Source organism: Hemicordylus capensis, chromosome 10 (genome assembly GCF_027244095.1).
Source record: "Hemicordylus capensis ecotype Gifberg chromosome 10, rHemCap1.1.pri, whole genome shotgun sequence".
In the NCBI taxonomy this organism is placed as follows: domain Eukaryota; kingdom Metazoa; phylum Chordata; class Lepidosauria; order Squamata; family Cordylidae; genus Hemicordylus; species Hemicordylus capensis.
Genome location: NC_069666.1, coordinates 26,158,500 through 26,177,220, shown reverse-complemented (window position 1 = coordinate 26,177,220; position 18,721 = coordinate 26,158,500). Strand labels below are relative to the sequence as shown.

General features: G+C 47.4%; 1 protein-coding gene across 4 annotated transcripts in view; it reads left to right on the top strand.

Moving 5' to 3' along the window:
* Positions 1–18,721, top strand: part of APBA2 (amyloid beta precursor protein binding family A member 2) — a 162,756-nt gene continuing 144,035 nt past the window's right edge. For 2 of the 4 annotated variants that reach the window (XM_053273174.1, XM_053273175.1), the window contains exon 1: positions 1–395. The gene's annotated coding sequence lies outside the window, so the exon portion shown is untranslated. Of the gene's footprint in view, positions 396–2,472; positions 2,619–18,721 lie in introns of those variants that run through there. The other 2 variants (XM_053273171.1, XM_053273173.1) reach the window with 2 other exon arrangements.

Sequence of the window (18,721 nt, the reverse complement as noted above, 5' to 3'; positions counted from 1 at the left end):
ATGCAAAGGCGAGAGAGAGGAGGCCGTGCGGGAAGCGGGGTGCTAGCGGGGGCAGGGGGCCCCGATCCCGCCGCAGCAGGGCTCCTCCTCCTGCCCGGGCGTAGCGGAGGCAGCGGCGGCGGCGGGGCTGGCGCGCCATGCAGGTTCCCGGGCGGCGCGGCGGCGGCGGCGGTAGCGGCAGCAGCGGGCGCTCGCTTGCCTCACTCAGCTTCCCGGGTTAATTAGTAGTCTCAGTGTGTGGCTGCGAGCGAGGAGCCGCCGCGGCAGAAGAAGGAGCCGCCGCACAAAAGAGCCGCCGCCGCCGCCGCCCGCCTGTGTGCGCGCGCGCCCCCCCCTTCCCTCCCAACCCCGGGCCGGCAGCAGCACCAGCAGCACCGCAGCACCTCCCAGGACAGGTAAGGCGCTGGGCTGGGAGGGAGACAAAGGCGCCCGGGGAAGGGGGCGGGCGAGCGGGGGCGCTGGGCTGCCAGGCTCGCCAAGGCGCCCGGGGATGCCGGTGCGCGCGGCCTGCAGGAGCAGCACCCCCCGCCAGACCCCCCACCCCGGGGCCGCCCCCAAACTCAGAGGAGACTTAGCAGCAGAAGAGGCGGCCCCGCTGGCTTGCATGCGCCCCATGCACGGGAGGGGAGGGGAGGGGAGGGGGCAGGAATAATGGATCAAACTCGCCCCCCCCCTTTGCAGAGGAAGGGGGGCGCTGAGACCTAGGCAGTGTGTCTCCCCCCCCAGGTCTTTGCACCAGAGGGAAGGCATTGCAGGAAAGTAGTCCTTTCCTGTGCGGCCCCCCCCCCCAACTTCTGGCAGTGCGGAGGAGGATGCTTGCCTGGAGCGCTGCTGCTGCTGCTGCACACCCAGGTGCCACCTTGCCTGGCTTCTCTGACCGCCTCCCCCCCACCCCCCCTTCCCTCCAGCTCCCTCCCTCAGCCTGAGATGCTGTGCCTGTGTGTAGGAAGTGATGGCCTCAACCTCCCCCCCAAAAAAAGGGGTTGCTGAGAGAGAGAGAGAGACAGAGGGGCATGCCCAGCTGGGCTGCCTGCAAGCTGAGCCTGTGGCTGCTGCTCTGGAGAGCAGGTGGGGGGGGGAAGAGCCGTCGTTACCCCCTTTCTAACCTTCCCCCCCATTTTCCTCCAGGCCATGAAAAGCGGGCATTTGTTGTCTGGCGAGGCAGGGTTCTTGGAAGGAGGCAGCCTGGCCAGCCAAAGTGCCGTGTCCTGGGTCCCCCCCCCCAGCCCCATTATTGTGGGTACAGGAATGAATGGCTTCGCACCCAGGGCGATCTGTTGCCATGGCTAGGGGCCGGGTGGGCTGAACTGTGGGGGTTAAGGTGGCGGAAGGGCGGGGGGGGGGGGAGGCTGCTTGGGTAGCCCTGCCTGCCTGGAGACACAGAGGAGGGAGAGATGCTCTGCCTGGCACAGAGACATCTTTTTCCCTGCTGTTGCGGGAAGGGAGGGGGGGGAGCCAGAGAGGGAGCCACAGATGTGCTGCACCCGCTGGCTGCTGTGCTGGCCGAACTCCTCAGAGGGGCACCCAGGATGGAGGGGGGCACGAGGTGGTGGTGACAGAGGCGGCCTTCTGCCCGCTGCAGTCTCCTCTAGTCTGCTTTGTTCTGGTCTGACCTGTCTCCGCTGCCATTGCTGGCATGCAGGGTGCACCTCTCCGGAATGCCACAATGCGCGTGTGACACGGGCTTGGAAATCCAGTGCCCCAGCCTCTGGGGAGTCCTGTGGCACCTGGAGGAGATGGCCAGCTGCCTGGGGCGTCCACGCAGGGGTCTGTGGGAGCTGCACGGCCAGACCACTCTAGCTAGCCTGCAAGGATCTCTCTCTCCCTCAGGCAGGTTTGGCACATATCCGGTCACCAGTCACTGCACAGGGAATGCAGGACTCCCAATCCTCTGCTAGCCGGGCCGGCGCCCGAATGCACCCACACTGGGAGAGCTCCTAGGCGTTTCTGACTCTTTGTCGCTCTCAGGTACATGGTGCTAGTTGAGAGAGAGTTTATTATTGTGTCTGAAATTGAATTGGGAAGATGCAGGAGGCAGAACCGGTGAACCAGCATGTCCTTTCCCCAGTCTGTCGTTCTCGCTCTCCTTTCTTTGCTCTCTGAGTTCTGGATTTCTTCCTGGGTTTTTATCATGCCTCTAGTGTCGCAACTGAATTGAAGCTTTTGATCGAGTTATTTCCTCCCCACCATAATGAGGTCTGGAGGGAGAAGCAACTCAATTAAAAATTCTCCGCTTCATTTTTCTTGGGGTAAACAGCGTGACAAATTATAACACGATTTCCCCCACCCCCCACCCCACTTTCTTACTAGCTTTAGTCTGACTGGATGATTCTCTCAAATGTTGCCACTGGGGGAAGAAAGCGGGGGGGGGGTGGTGTTTCCATATCCAGCGCTTCATGTCGAATTGGGTACAACAGGAATACTCGAACCGCTGGTAGATTGTGCCGGTTGCTGATGAAGTGATCTTGCTCCGGATTCCAGCGTTTGCAGTAGGAACGTTGCTCTGTGTTTTCCTTTTGCAAGGGACGGGAGAAGGGCCTCCTTTGTGGCCGTGGCTAGTACCCAACCTGTCTGCTCCACGTGAAAAACAGCGTGCATGTTTTTCTTACACGGAGATGGTAAGAAAGCTGACTCTTGTACATCCAGCCACCAAGTGTTAAAGGGTCTCAGTTGTGTGGCCACCATAGGCCTGATGGCTGTATGAATTGCTTGAGGTTTGCCCAGGCATGGTTCTGATGGAAGGTGGCTCTTGTATGATGTTTACGGTCAGACTGCTGCAAGGACAGAACCTCATCATCATCAGCCGAGCAGAGCTGCCCTTGAAGAGTGTTTGGAAACTGCATGGGGTCCGGAATGCAGTGGTGAGGTTGCTCCTGAGCGCCCGCTGGGAAGATGAGAGACCCCTTTTTCGTAGAGAATAGCCAGCCCTGGTTCGGGTGAAGCTGTGATGTGGCGTGGTGGGCAGCCGATGAAAACCGTGTCCTCAGAGGGAATTCTCGCCCTCTGCCTCCCAACATGTAGGGTTCCTTCTACCTTGTGTTGTGATGTGGTTGTGATGAAGCCCCAGCACAGCGCAGGGTAAAAGGGGTGCATCATTGGCAGATGTGGGCTGGTTGGCAGGAAAACATGCCGAGAGGATAGGATTCATGATCCTGCATGATCAGTGGGGAGAAAGAATCTCTCTCTGGGATGCTGTTTTCTGGCAAGAGTTTTGTGTGTCATGTATAGCATGGGATTCCACGCTTGGTTTCAGGGTGGATTTTGATAATTTTTCAATTCTTTAAACCATTATTGTTATCATTATCATCATTATTTTATTTTATTATTTAGTGCAGCATAATGCATTGTCTAAAATGTGACATAAAGAAGACGAGAGAGAGAGAGATTGAGGTAGGGGAAACAAGGAAGACTACGTTTATTTCACTTCAGTGTAGTTGGTGTGGTTAGGATCAGGGACAGGAACTCAGGGGTTGTGCGAACCCCTCAGTGCTCTGGGCCCTAATTTCCTTGAAGGGCTGTCTCTCCTCAGTGGAGGCCCTGCTCTGAACGATCCTGCAACCTGAGATTCTGAGTGGGGATTGCATTTAGGGGCCTGCGCCAGCATCCTTTCTGTGGCATCGTTTAGCCAGCTAGCTGCTGCCTTTTATCTTCCTATTTAATCCTTCCTATTTAAAAAGGTCTTGGATGTAGGAGGGCTGAGCACTGGTGATTGATACTAGGTATACATGGGATTTCATCATGCTGTCATTATGACCACCTGTTTTCTCTTGCAAGTTTTATCCATTTGTTTGGAGTGAGCCTTTTGTTTTGTTCTAAGAACATAAGAACAGCCCTGCTGGATCAGGCCCAAGAAGGCCCAGCATCCAGCATCCTGTTTCACACACAGTGGCCCACCACATGCCTTTAGGGAGCCCACAGGCAAGAGGTGTGTGCATGCCCTCTCTGCTGCTGTTGCTCCCCTGCAACTGGTATTAAGAGGCGTCGTACCTCTGAGGCTGGAGGTGGCCCAGAGCCAGCAGATGAGTAGCCATTGATAGGCCTGCCCTCTGTGAACTTATCTATAAGAACATAGATGTTTTCGGTTGTGTACTGCTATTAAAGCCTTAATAGCAGGACTGGGCTGGAAATGTAAGTGTAGTGCCTGAGCCAGGTAATGGACGGATGCAGCTGGGGGGAGAAGCAAACCAGCAAACTGGGAGATGAGTGAGTCTTCCTGGTTGTGTCTGTCCATCACCAGCCTCAGCCAGATGGACGCAGCCAGGAGGAGGAGGAGGGAGCGTCGGGCAAGTCAAGGAGTCAGCTGCCCCACCATGGAGTGGAGGCTGTTAGTGGTGGAGAGTCTGCCCCCACCTCCTTGGCAGGAGCAGAGGGTAGTCTGGCACACAAATTTGGGGGCTGGCTCTTAGAGCCATAGAAAACTTGCTGCGGCCTGCTTTCATGGCTGCTTCTGGGTGCCTGTGCAATGTGGGAATGTCGACTGCTGTGAACAGGGTTTCCTTATCATTCTTTGGGGGCCCAGCAGTTGCCTGACACTTTCTTTTTAAAGATTGTGTGATCCCCGTTCCCCCCCCCCTTTTTTTTTAAGATTGTGAGCCCTTAGGGGACTGGGATCCATCTTATGTATTTATTATTTCTCTATGTAAACTGCTTTGGAAACGTTTGTTGAAAAGCGGTATATAAATATTTGTTGTTGTTGTTGACCTCACCATCCTCAATTTTTTCAGGCAGAAACCTGGAAGCAGGAGCACCAGGGCGTGTGGTTTTGCAGACAACTCCATAAAAACTGTCAGCCCAGTTCCAACGTTGCCCTGCCCACCTGCCCACACAGGTTATGTTAGGCAGTTGTGGTCTAAAAGGCCATAGGCAGCTTTGGGGAGGTTCCCTGCTTGGCCACCAGGGGGCAGTTCTTGCCACAGCTGACCAGGCCAGTGGCTATCTGCAAGACCTCTTTAGTGCCCAGTTGCACCAGCCATCCAGAGAAGGAGAACGCAAGGTCTCATGTGTTGACTTTCTGTTGCCAAGGTCATGAGTCGTAGCGTCATTTCATGTGTTGCTTCTTTGGTGTGTACTAATAATAAAAACATAGGAGAGCCTCTTCTGGATCAGACCAGAAGTTCCACAAGGGCAGCATCCTGGTTCCCATAATAGTCCATGAGCCAGGGCCTCAAATGTTGGCTATTGGTACCATCTCAGGGGATGAATCCTCATAGCGGTTTTGGCTGCTCTGCTAGAGATGGAAAATAGGTGGTAGCATTGTTGCACTTGCAGCGAGAAGTGGGTTATCACCCCTTCTTTATCCCTACCCCCAAACAATTAGGATAAAATTGCAGTCATTTTTGCACAAGCAAAGGGTTAGGGTCAAGGGTAGCAGTGAACCAGTTGTTGTATTCTCTCCATGGCGTAATCCTTGGAACAATTCCTGCCCATTTTCATTTCCGTTCCTCTGAAAATTTCATAGCCGTTTTTGTTTTTTTTAATACTTTACAAAACTTTAAAAACACCCTTGTGAACCTGGCCAATGCAGGCCTGAGGGCCAGGACAATCAAAGCATGAAGACACACTGAGAGCCGAAAGTCTTGCAATGCTGTTGCCTGTTTTCCGTCTCTGAGGGTGTAGACCTGGTCAGAAATCATGATGGGCGTTCATACTCCCGGCATGGTGCTCCCGGGATTTGTACTCCCCAGCTGGCCAACCAGATGGACAACTAGAATAGCCAACCAGATGCCTCCAGCAAGCCCATAAGTAGGAGATGAAAGCCTGCTCCGCCTCCTGTCTTGGCTTCCCTGAAACTGGCATTCAGAGGCATCTTGGAGGTGTCATCCTGACTGGTTGCCACTGAAAAGGAGAGGAGGGGAGCAGAGACACCCCTAGGAAAACAGAAAGAGGAAACTGCCCGGTGCCTCACAAAATGCTTTCCTGAGCTCACTGTGTTTTGGATAAATCTCCTTTCTCAAGGTCGTGAAACATAAACACAAATAAGAAAAAACATGCAAGTGATACATGATTAAGTACAAAAATATAATGTAACACATGAATCACAAAACCACCATACTGTGAAAGACTTTATTTATTAGCTGCCCCATAACAAATTGTTCTCTGGGTGGCTTACAACACAACACTAGAACATGAGATAAAAACACACATTAAATCATTACAGACGGAAAAAAAGGAAGGGAAGAAATTACAAAATACAAAAAAAATTTAAAACATTTTTTTAAAAAATCAGTTACAATCAAATCAATTTTAAAAAAAAATTTAAAATTTAAAACTTTACAGCCCCACACATAAATTATTGCATTTTTCTAGATTATTTGAGTGGCGTTGGGTTCGTTTTGGCAGTTGATGCATGGATGTATTGATGTTGCTTCAATAAGAGCTTATAGACAAAAAATGAGGGGGATTTTTTTCACACACGAATAAGTATTTTGTTTGCTCGCGTTTTGGTTGAACAGCTGTTATAAGCAGAATAGCCACTTAATGGCGCAGTGGGGAAATGACTTGACTAGCAAGTCAGAGGTTGCCGGTTCAAATCCCCTCTGGTGTGTTTCCCAGACTATGGGAAACACCTCTATCGAGCAGCAGCAATATAGGAAGATGCTGAAAGGCATCATCTCAGACTGTGTGGGAGATGGCAATGGTAAACCCTTCCTGTATTCTACCAAAGACCACCACAGGGCTCTGTGGGTGCCAGGAGTCGAAATCGACTCGACGGAACACTTTACTTTTCCTTTACTCTTCTGTTTAAGGATCTCAAACTGTTTAAGGATCTCAAGTTGTGGGTAAACAGACATTAACCCACAACTTCCATTATCCTTGGCTTCTGGCATTGTGCCTGGTGTTGTTGGGAATTGTAGTCCAACAGCGGTTGGAGTTTGAGACCCCGATTGAGAAGTCTTCAAGCAGTTTGGTAACATACGAGAGTTGTATTAAGTGATGCACTGTGTTTACATTGTTATATTGATGGTGTTTTCCAAAGTGTGAGACTTGTAAAGTATGTTCTTTATGTGTGGCCGTTCATAGTTTGGCTGTATCAGGCCTTGACAAATTTTCTTTGGAGGCAGCCAAAAGACAATGGACATTTGACAAAATTACCGGACTTGGTGACAGACCTTGTGGAAAGGGATGGGGGAAAGGCTTCTCTTTATCCCCTTTACAAATAGCATACTTAGAACAGAAGCAGGGCTGTCTGGGACAAATGCAGTTTTTATTAAATAACTCTGCCTCTGACTATCCTGGTCTGGGCACCACGGTTAAATTTCTAGGCACCATGGTTCCCTGCTGCCTGGGATTTCTAAAATCCTGGGCTATATGTTTCATATGCTGCTTTATCTTTTTGTGTTGAATCAGGCATGACTTGAGAATTTTTGCTGGTAGCCATTTCTAGACTTGTCCTCCACTCTCTGAATTGTCTAATCCCTTTTTAAAGTCATCCAAGCTGGTGGCCATCACCACATTTCCACAAATTAAGAATGCATTGTGGGAAGAAGTACTCCCTCTTGTCTGTCCTGAATCTCGTGCCTGCTGCCTTCATCCTGCATGCTGGCCTTCTGCATACTAAAATATAATATTTGACGTTTTTAAAAGTGCGTCTGCATGGTACAGGAAAACTTCTGCAGATGTCTTGCAGTTTATATCCAAATTACAATGTGTTTGGTTTGCCCTTTATTGTGTGAAGTGGCCTTGATGGCGTGTGGTGCTTCTTAATAAGTCTTGCTTTAGCCATTGGACAAAGGAGCCACATAGACTGATCCTCTGTGTGACATGGCCACTTGTTTGGCTTGCACACTCCTCCCTCCCTCCCTCCCCCTCCATGTGCTCTGATCCAGCGAGTACGTAGCCTCCTTTTTAGTGCAAGGTATGTCCGGGCATCCAAACCATCAAACTGTGGTTTGTGCTTGGCCTCCAAGCCACAATTGAAAAACAAGCCATGGATTTGCAATCCTGGGTTGGAGGGCAAGTGGAAATGGTTGGTAGTGTGATCCCGACCTTGCAAATGGGAAATGAGAGAGAAAGTCAAACCATTCTAGAGTTCTTGAGTTAGCTGCTGTGCTGTATCGGCGCAAATGCTTGGAAATTAGCTCAGGACCTTAAACCTTCTCAGAGGAATAAATGGTTCTAATCTATTTATTAAAACCAAACGTTTCCATAGTATCAATACATTGGAAGACTTGCATTTTCTGTACTATCCCTTCATGTAATCCAGAACTGTGTTTTTCTGTATGTTAAGTTGTGAACATAAAGCTTCATTTTGTAAAACGTGGGGGTTGTCCTATTGGGTTGTCCTATTGCCTCTGCATGACAATGTGGAATTATGTTGTTTTGAAATGCGTTTCTGTACCATGCTGTGCAGTAACTCCACAGTGCACAGTTGCTTAAAGGGAAGATTTGGCGGGGTGGGTGGGTAGGGGATCTCAGCCTGGAATGGTGGTGCATGCAGCTGGTACTCCAGTTGACCCATTGATTAATTAGTTCGTTTGGTGTTTAGTTCCTTGTTCTAAATATTTGTTGTGCCCTTGTTAACTCTGAAGATAAGAAGGAAAGATAGGAACATAGGAAGCTGCCATATACTGAGTCAGACCATTGGCCTATCTAGCTCAGTATTGTCTTCACAGACTGGCAGCAGCTTCTCCAAAGTTGCAGGCAGGAATCTCTCTCAGCCCTATCTTGCATATACTTCATAACCTTGTGGGTTTCCAAATCCTTGTGTGTAAATCTGTGTAGATATATCATGTACAAACAACCACTTGGTATATAATTGTGCTTTGGCAACGTACTGTATGCTTTGGTAGTTTGTTGGTTCAATAAAAAAATCTTGTCCTATTAAAAAAAAATTTAAAAAATCTTGTCCTATCTTGCAGATGCTGCCAGGGAGGGAACTCGGAACCCAGATGCTCTTCCCAGAGCGGCTCCATCCCCTGAGGGGAATCTCTTACAGTGCTCACACTTCTAGTCTCCCATTCATTTGCAACCAGGGCAGACACTGCTTAGCTAAGGGGACAAGTCATGCTGGCGACCACAAGACCAGCTCTCCTGGAAGATGCTGGAATTAGGATGCTTAGTGGAAGTAACTCTCTTCAGAGGTGTAATGAAAATGTGGATCTGGGGAAGGCTGTCATTAAATAACTTAATTCCAGACTCAAGAGTTGGAGAAAATACAGCTCTCCATCCCATCTTCTGCCCATAGACACAGGTTTTGGGCGGTATATAAATATGTTAAATACATACATAAATTAATACATAATTTAATACATAAATAAATTCCAGTGTCAGCTGGAATGGTGTTGCCCCTAAAATATGTTTGTGATGTAATCTTGCCAGGGGCTGTTTTCTTTCTTTTGTTCATTTCTATTTTGGCCAGAACACACTACAGATCTCCTAATGGCAGACTAGGTAACCTAGAACTCCCAAATTCAGGGAGAAAATTCAGATGAGAACTTCAGAAGCACCCCTAGAAAATCTATCTTGAAGAAATAAAAAAGGAACTCTGACAAGTGCTGGTATAGGTCTTTCCTGGGAAACCCATATGAATGACTAATTCTGACTTAATAATGGAACATTTGCCTTCATAGGAAAGCTTCTCTTGAATAATATCTGCACAGACACACACACACAGAGTATTATCCATGGTTAATACTGTGTCTGTATATCTGTGCAGAAATTATTCAAGAGAAGCTTTCCTATGAAGGCAAATGTTCCATTATAGACAGCCGTAGGATACTGAGGTTGCTTTAAATGATCTTCTCTAACCTATTCCTCCCCGCTGCCTTGTAACTCAATCTGCCTGATTAATAAAAATTGAATTATTTTAAATGCTTAAGGAATTTCCCTATCTGTGTGCCGAGCAGTCCAATGGAGAGATGAGAAACCGAAACGAAGAGAGCATTTATAAGTAGGCAAGCTCAACTTTCGTCTCGGTCTGCTTAAAAAGTAAAGCTTTAGGCATCAATGATTCTTTTTTCTCCGTGTTAAAAAAAACACCTTTGTGTGATATGGGAGAGGATGGCGAAGATGTCTGGGGTGGGGGATTAGAAAGACTCCTGAGCAGATGCATTCGTGGCAAATAATCATTGACAATTTGGGGTGCTGAGTATTGCCCCAGGTCATAGGGGTGGGTGTTGCACTTCTGGGTGCCTGAGCACACCCAGTCACAAGGAGCTCACTGGACTAGGTACGTCCCAGACCTGGAAGTTCCTGGTTCAAGGCCCTGATCCCCCAGGGGATGGCAGGGCTGGATTAGGACATACTGAGACCCTAAGATATGTCAAGCTTAAAAGACCCGTTAGCATTACAAAATGAGCTGGAGGTCCTGCCCTGGCACGTCACTCATGCCCTCTGGCCATGGTTACAGTCGTCCCTGAAGTGCATGCCAGCCCCACACGAATGCCAAATCCTCTCCTCTCCCGAAATCACTGTTGCTTTCGGGTTGTAATCCTAGGCATGCTTACTATCGCTGGGTCCACTGTGGGATGCATTTCCAAGGAACCGTGCACAGGATGGTGCTGTAAGTCCATTTCTGTTGAGGACAGAGGATGGCCCCCTTTGGAGAAGAGGGAACCGATCCAAAGAATGACCCGCCTGCCTTTCTGGGGTGCTGCTGCAGAATATTCCTATCTGCAGACCAGCAAAAAAGGTCCCCGGGGGCCGAATCTGGCCCCTGCTCCTTACATTGTGCAAGCCTGACTTAGAGGCATCTTTTCCAAGTTGACAGATGTGGAGTTGCAAAAAAATAGTGGTCTCAAAGCGGCAATATTTTGAGGTATTCAGAGGTGCTACTCTCATAGGTGCCACAGGTGTGGCAAAATGGTCCATGAGTGGACATAGCCATTTTGGGCGGCCACTGGCAGTTATCCAACAAATTAGTAGTTGTACAACAAAGTTATTGCTTGGTACACTTGCTCTCTGTCCGTGGATACATTTAATGTTGTATGCTGCAGTAAGAAAGCTCTGACTGTGCACAGTGTCTGCCCTGCAGGGCTGGCTCCGGGTCTGAGGGGGCCCTTGGTAGCGCGCCCTCCATGGGTCTAATTCCTTTGCTGCTTTCCCTGAAATCCCATCTGCAAATGGAAGCTTTTAATCAGAGGCCCTTGCCATGATTCAGGAGCCTGTGGGGCAGCGGTTATCAAACCTGGGTTCCCCAGATGATGTTGGACTACAACTCCCATCATCCCTAGCCACAGTGATGGGAGTTGTAGTCCAACAACATCTGGGGGTCCCAGTTTGAGAACCCCTGCTTTAGGGGAAATTCCCATTTGTGGATGAGATTGTGATTGACTAAGACAGTCTTTCTGTCGCTACGTGAAGGTGGGCTGTGGGTGCTTCCGGAATCAGTAGTGCCAGGCCTTCGGAGGGCCTGGAGCAGTGTTCAAGGATTCCCAGATATTGTTGACTACAACTCCCATCCAGGACCAACAAGCAGAAGTACTTTTTCACACAATGCATCATCCACTTGTGGAATTCTCTGCCACGAGATGTGGTGACAGCCAACAACCCGGATGGCTTTAAGAAGGGTTTGGATAACTTCATGGAGGAGAGGTCGGTCAATGGCTACTAGTCGGAGGGCTACAGGCCACCTCCAGCCTCAAAGGCAGGATGCCTCTGAGGACCAGTTGCAGGGGAGTAACAGCAGGAGAAAGGGCATGCCTTCATCTCTGGCTTGTGAGTTTCCCAGAGGCATCTGGTGGGCCACTGTGTGAAACAGGATGCTGGACTAGATGGGCCTTGAGCCTGATCCAGCAGGGCTGTTTATGTTCCCATAATCCCTAACCAAAGGCAGTTGTAGTTGGGGTGCTGAGAGTTCTGGTCAACGTCTGGGAACCCTTCATATTTATTTATACATATATGTATTTATGTATTTATTTATAACATACATACATATATGTATGGTATATATATATATATAAATAAAAATAAATTGAGATGTCTGTATCAGACAGTATAGAAATATGATAAATAAATAATAAATATATCACCTGATATGTGTATCTCTAGGTGGTGTACACAATTTAAAACAACAAATATAAAACAGAGTACAAACAATTAGAACAATTTCATGGAATAAAAAAGTTTTTAAAAAATCCATGGGATAAAAACAATGAGTTTAAAATTAATTTCAGTTAGAAGCCTGAGAGAACATGTGTGTCTTGAGGATATTTTTTTAAAGCAATCCGAAATGGAGATGCTCTTATTTTGACAGGGAGTGTATTCCAGAGCCCTGGGGCAGCTACAGAGAAGGCCTGGTCCCAAGTCGCCACCAAATGAGCCAGTGGCAACCATTACTGGACCTCTCCAGATGATCTCAATAGGTGGCAGCATTCATGACAGAGAAGGCAGTCCTTTAAGTGCCCTGGACCCGAGCTGTTGAGGGCTTTATAGATAATAACCAGCACTTTTTATTTCATCTGGAAATGTATCTGCAGCCAGTGCAGTTCTTTTAAGATCGGTGTTATATGGTCCCTTTGGGTTTTCCCAGTCTGGCTGCCGCATTCTGTACCAACTGTAGTTTCCAGACTACATACAAAGGCAGCCCCATGTAGAGCACATTACAGTAGTCAAGCCTGGAGGTTACCAGCATATGCACCACTGTTTCAAGGTTGTTTGCCTCCAGGAATGGTCGTAGCTGATAGATCAGCTGAAGTTGATAAAAAGCGCTCCTGGCCGCTACCTCAACCTGAAAAAAACAGAGAGAGTTTGGGATCCTGGAACACTCCCAAGCTATGTACCTGCTGTTTCAGGGGAGTGTAAACCCATCCAGAATGGGTGTTTTCCAGGCAACACAGACCTGGGGTCCTCCAAAGGTACCAACCTTTGGTACTGGCCCAGTATGAAGTTTTTACTCCAGTTGTTGCACAAGAGTGCAGTTCTCATATGATGTGCATAAACTTAAGCATTGGCCTTAAGACTACGGCTGGAAGAAGGGCTTCCTTCCCTGGCAGTAGCAATAGACCGTGTGCCTGTGTTGTCAACTTTTGCCAAAGGGAAGTAGCTCTCCCACTGAGCTGTGTGGCCCTGTCCCACATGCAAGTTCGTCGGACTCAATTGCTCATTGCTCAGGTGTCTTGGCACTGGAGGATGCTCTTGACTGAACTGCCTTTGTTAGAAAAGCGTCAAGTTTGAGAACCATTAATAATAATGATAATAATATTAATAATAATTCGATTTCTATACCGCCCTTCCAAAAATAGCTCAGGGCGGTTTACACAGAGGAATAATAAATAAATAAGATGGATCCCTATCCCCAAAGGGCTCACAATCTAAAAAGAAACATGAGATAGACACCATCAACAGTCACTGGAGGTCCTGAGCTGGGGGTGGAGAGGGCCAGTTACTCTCCCCCTGCTAAATAAAGAGGATCACCACATTAAAAGGTGCCTCTTTGCCAAGTTAGCAAGGGTAACCAATTTAGCAGGGGAGAGAACCATTTGAGAACCATGCATGTGTGAACTTGCCTTAACTTCCAAGGAAGGCCGGCGTTTGGAATGAGTCTGCATCTTTTCTCAAAGCTGCCAATGCCTCTGTTGGGAGATGTGCTCTGCTCCTTCCAGAAACCTGATTTGGGCAGCAGAATACCTTCTTCTGGAGAAATATTATTCTGTTATATTCTGTTATATTTATGGAGTGATAGAAGCACCATCTGGTGGTCAAAATGTATAGATCTCAGTCTCTTTTGTGATGAGCCTGTGGCAGTGAGGACTGTGAGACTGATTGGCTGGGCTGGAATGTTTGCATATGGTCCAGTTGCCCTGGAAATAAAGCTGCTGGAATGTTCGCAATTCAGCTTCATTGTGGAAAAGGGAAGTTGTGGGTTTGGCTGTGATTAAGGTCTTGCACAAGCCCTAGGCACAGGTGCAGCTTTGTGGGGCAAAAGGATGTCTGAGAATGAAGAGTCTGAAGGAAGGGTAAGTGGAGGGAAAAGAGACTTTAGGGCAGAGATGATGGGAAAATGAAGAAAGGAGGAGCTGGTGAACTATACCTTGGAGGCCTTCCGTATGTAGGGCCTTTGACACCCTGCCCCCCCTAAAAAATGCCCTGGACCTGGATGGCTTTCAAGTTCAGCAGTGGAGGTGTTGCTAGAGTTGATGAAGTTTGTACATGGTTGGGATCTGAACGACAGGTTTTTACATGACATGCAGTGCATCATTTCTGTGTGTTTGCTTAAGGTAAGACCCAGGGTGTTCAGTGAGGTTTCCTCTCGGGTAAGAATGCATAAGATTGCATCTTCCTGGGGACAAGCACTCTACATAGAACCCATAGACTGCTGCATGTATTCTTGGTGCATCTCTAAGTAATTAAAGTTTGAGTCGGCTTCTATAAATGTAAACAACTTGGGGTTTTTTGGCCTCTTCCTGTCTTTGGTTGTCTCAGTCAGCATGACAACAAGCTTAGTGATCTTCACATTTCCGAGACATTGTGATCTCTTCAGTGAAGTCTCTCAGTTTGAGGGTGTTGATGTAGTTTGTCAAACTGAAGGTTATTTTTGGTCCACGCGTTTTAGGATGTGTGACTTAAGGAAAACAACGGAATCCGGCAACATGGTGAAATGCAACAGACTTGTGGAGAGGCAGAAGGTGCTTAGAAGTGTTTGTTGTTCTTTTTAAAAATAGGTGTCCCCCCGCCCAACTCCCTGTTTTAAAAATAGGTGTCCTCTTTGTCTGAAGGCTTGTTGATGTGTGTTATCCTTACTCCTTTGCCTCTGCTTCCATGTAAATGTTTCACTGGCACACGGAGTGTAATGAATGCACCGTGATGTGGCAGGGCTTAAATCTCTGTTCAGTGTCTGCACATGCACCTTCCACTTGGTAAATCCCAAGAGTGACTTACCCTTACATGGTACGTGCAAACATAGGCAATAGGAACATAGCAGGCTGCTTGGTCTAGATGGACCATTGGTCCATCTAGCTCAGTATTATCTTCACCAGGGCTGCTCAGCTTCGGCCTACCTGCAGCTGTGGACCTACAGCTCCCATAACCCCTGGCTCTTGGCCACTGTGCCTGGGGATTACTGCGAGACCAAGGTAAAACTCAGTGCTAGTCAGTTAGTAAATTTTTTTTTTGTATTTTCTTTTGAATTCCTGTGTGCCTTTCTTTCAACCTATTTCCTCTCAAGTCCTTATTCTGTTTGCAACCTCTGTTTCTTAATAAAGTTCATATACTTAGAAGTGGCTTCAGTCTGATTTAAGAGGTCCTGGAGGGTTACTTGCAAAGTTCTTCCCCATGTGCTTCATAAGGTCATTCACTACTGTTTTCAGCATAACGTCTTGTTGTCTAGTGTTGGGTTGTGTGGACTCTGGCTGTACAGTGCCTGTAAGTCCCAAGCCGGACAGTTCTAGGTTGTTGAAGCCTTTTCTGAGCCTGGTCAGTGGCTTTAGATCAGTCTTCAACTGGTGGCAGCCTACCTCGAAGGAGCAGCGTGCTCCTCGATTTGGGATCAGAGCCATCCCTCTAGTGAGGGTGAATCCCAGGCAAGCATAGAAACCCTCCCCGTTTTGTCACACAGGTGGACGGCTCAGGTAAGAAGTGGGTCTCCTTTCATTTGTACTGGCTAAGGAACAGGGGGAGTCCTCTCCAATTGCCCAGAAAGGGTTCCTGCTGTTTCTTACCTTCAAAAAAATGGCCATGGAAATTAGACCTCTTGGGAGGAGAGCTGGTGGTGCTGGGTGTTCCGATCACCAGAGGGCTGAGGGCATTTGCCATTAGTGAGCTGGCAAGTGGATTTGTGGATGCCTGCATATGTCCCTGAGGAGTTTCCTCTCCCAGTTCATAAGAACAGCCCTGTTGGATCAGGCCCAAGAAGGCCCATCGAGTCCAGCATCCTGTTTCACACAGTGGCCCACCAGATGCCTCTGGGGAGCCCACAGGCAAGAGGTATGTGCATGCCCTCTCTATCCTTCTGTTGCTCCCCTGAATCGTTATTTATTTCTTTATTTTATTTAATATATTTTTATACGGCCCAAAACTTACGTCTCTGGGCTTTTTACAACAGGATAAAAACAACAGTAAAACATTAGTTAAAAACAAAAACGAAAACGAAAATTTAAAACACAACAATTTAAAAGTTTTAAAACAATATTCTAAAAACAACAATAAAGCAATCAAAACAATATCAGTTAAAAGCCTGGGTGAGCAGATGCGACTTTAAAGACTTTTAAAAAGTTGTCAGAGATGGAGAGGCTCTCATTTCACTAGGGAGTGCATTCCTAGGGAGTGCATCTTGCCTCTGAGGCTGGAGGTGGCCTGTCGCCCTCAGACTAGTAGCCATTGATAGACCCGCCCTCCATGAATTTGTCCAAACCCTTCTTAAAGCCATCCAAGCTGTAGGCTGTCACCACATCCTGTGGCCGAGAATTCCATAGAAGCCGCACAACACATGGCATCCACAAAGAGTCCTTCCATGAGTATCACTGTGAATGCTTCCCACCAACTCCCATATAAATGCGGTTTTATTTTTTTAGTAAAAACAATGGTTTCTTAGGCATTAAAAACATACTTAATGTTGTCAACCCACCGAGGTCGTTCACATGGACAGCGTGCCCCAGGGTGGGGCAGGGTTGCAGGGTTCAGTCTGCCTTCCCCAAGATGATCAATCATTGTGTCTTCGGTGTGCGAGCCACGCTCTCACACAATCCCCGCTGCAGGGAGCCGTGCCGATCACTATCTGTGCTGCTCCTCGCAGCGTGGATCAGCAGAGGCTGGGACTCGCTTTCCAGCCTCCGGATATCCCACAAGGCACCGCGCAATGAGCATGATGCCTTGGGGAATTCCCCCGTTAGATGGGCGCTCTAGGCACATGTCTCTGTGTCTCCTCGGGCTGCATGCAGCAGACACATGATCCTAGCAGCTGGGTCAAGGACGCGCTCATGCCTATAACCTGTGCTAAAAGCCGGGCTAAGAAGTGGGGTTACGGAGGGTGGGAGCACCAGAATCCACACCTTTTGGAGGATTAGCAGAAAAAAAGATTCTGAGCAGACAGACTTCTGTTCTTGCTGATCACCTGCCCCTGTACCCTGCCTTTTGCCTGGAATGTTTCATTCCAGCAAATATATCTTTTATTTAACAATTCATAAAAGGGAATTAGAAAATAACCGTGTGTTCTTTTGTGATGCCCCAGCTGACAAGTGGCTGCTTGCGGTTGCACTTCTTAAAAAACAAGCGACTAAACCAGACTGAAGCACATACTAGTTGCTAAACATGATGTGAGTGGAAGGATGGCCTTGGTTATAAATGAGGCAAGCTTAAAAAAAAATAAAATAGCTGTGCTACTCAATGACAACCAAGCTCTGAATGTGGCTTTAATTATGTAGAACAAGTTGATGGATTAGGTCCAGAGGAGCAGAACTGTGGTATATTGCATGGCAAATGGAAAGGGAAAAGGATTCTGTTGATATTGCTAGCTGCAAATTATCCAGTCGTAGAAAAAAAAAGATTCATAGACGGGTAAATAAAGCATATCTGAATAAATAATCCATTTATTTATTTATGTAGCTAGATAGAGACATTTGATTCATTTATCTTGCCCCATAAAGTTAGGTAGCAACATCTGAAACCAATCAAAACTTTGAATTTTGTTTTAATTTAACGTTGGAAGCAGGGCCAAATATTTCAGTCCAAATGCTTTTGACTGTTGGAAAAATATTTGAGATATTTATACAGGATATAAAATTAATATAGAAATACTTATGCTGGTTTTGATTAATAACAATAGGCTTATGGCAGGCACTGCCCCGTTCCACTGTACTTTTGCTTAGATCGATCTTCCTGTGCTAATTGATTTAAACTGCTCCTTTATATTTCATGACTATGATAAATGTATAAAGTTTTAATGTCATATATCTGTCATCTTATATATCTGTATTTCCTGTCATATTGCTTTGAATTGTTAGCTATCTTGGGTACAGTTCTGTTGTAGAAAAGAAGAACATGAATAAGAGAAATACATCAAATCCCAATTTATTTAGGACATTGAGGGAGGGAAATGCAGATAATGTTCCAATTCAAAATCTCACCATAACTTCACTTATGGATAGTAGCTGACATCCTAACACAGTGTGGACGTGCCAGGAAGAGGCATCTGTGCAGCAAAGAGTGTCCCCCCCGCCCCCGCATCTCTGCAGCTGTGGAGAGTGCATTTCAACAATCTGTTATGCCTCCAGAAGTTCTCTGGATTTCGACAATCTGCTCTGCTTCCAGAAGTGCCCTGCGATGCCTGAAAATATTTCCTGAGGGCTGTGCAGCCCTCAGGGACATACTTTCTGTTGAAATCTGCTCTCCAGCACAATTCTTGCTGGCTCAACAGTAGTGGGAAAACTCGAGCTGGTCTTCCTGGTGTGTCCATCCTGCATTAGTGAGGATGTCAGCCAGTGTGTTAGAGCATTATTAATTCTGTTTTAGGACAGAAGTGAAGGCTTTGCTGTAAGTACAGATTTCATTTTTAACAGTGGTGTGTTTTTGCAGGGACGCGCAGGGATGTAGTCCTGGTACTTTTTCCCCTGCAGGGTGTCAGCAGGGATGCAAAGCAGCCAATAGAGAGGGGAACATTTTTGTCTTTCTTGCTCCTTGCCCTGCCTTTTTTTTTTTAAACAGCAGCTTCTGCTTCTGTGATCCTCCCCCCGCCATCTATTGCTTGGCTGAGCAAGCAATATTCTCCTTCCTCCGACTCTGTAATGGTTAGCCCTTTGCTTCCTAAATGGAGATAATTATGCTGCTCTTGCTATTCCAGCAGTTTCTT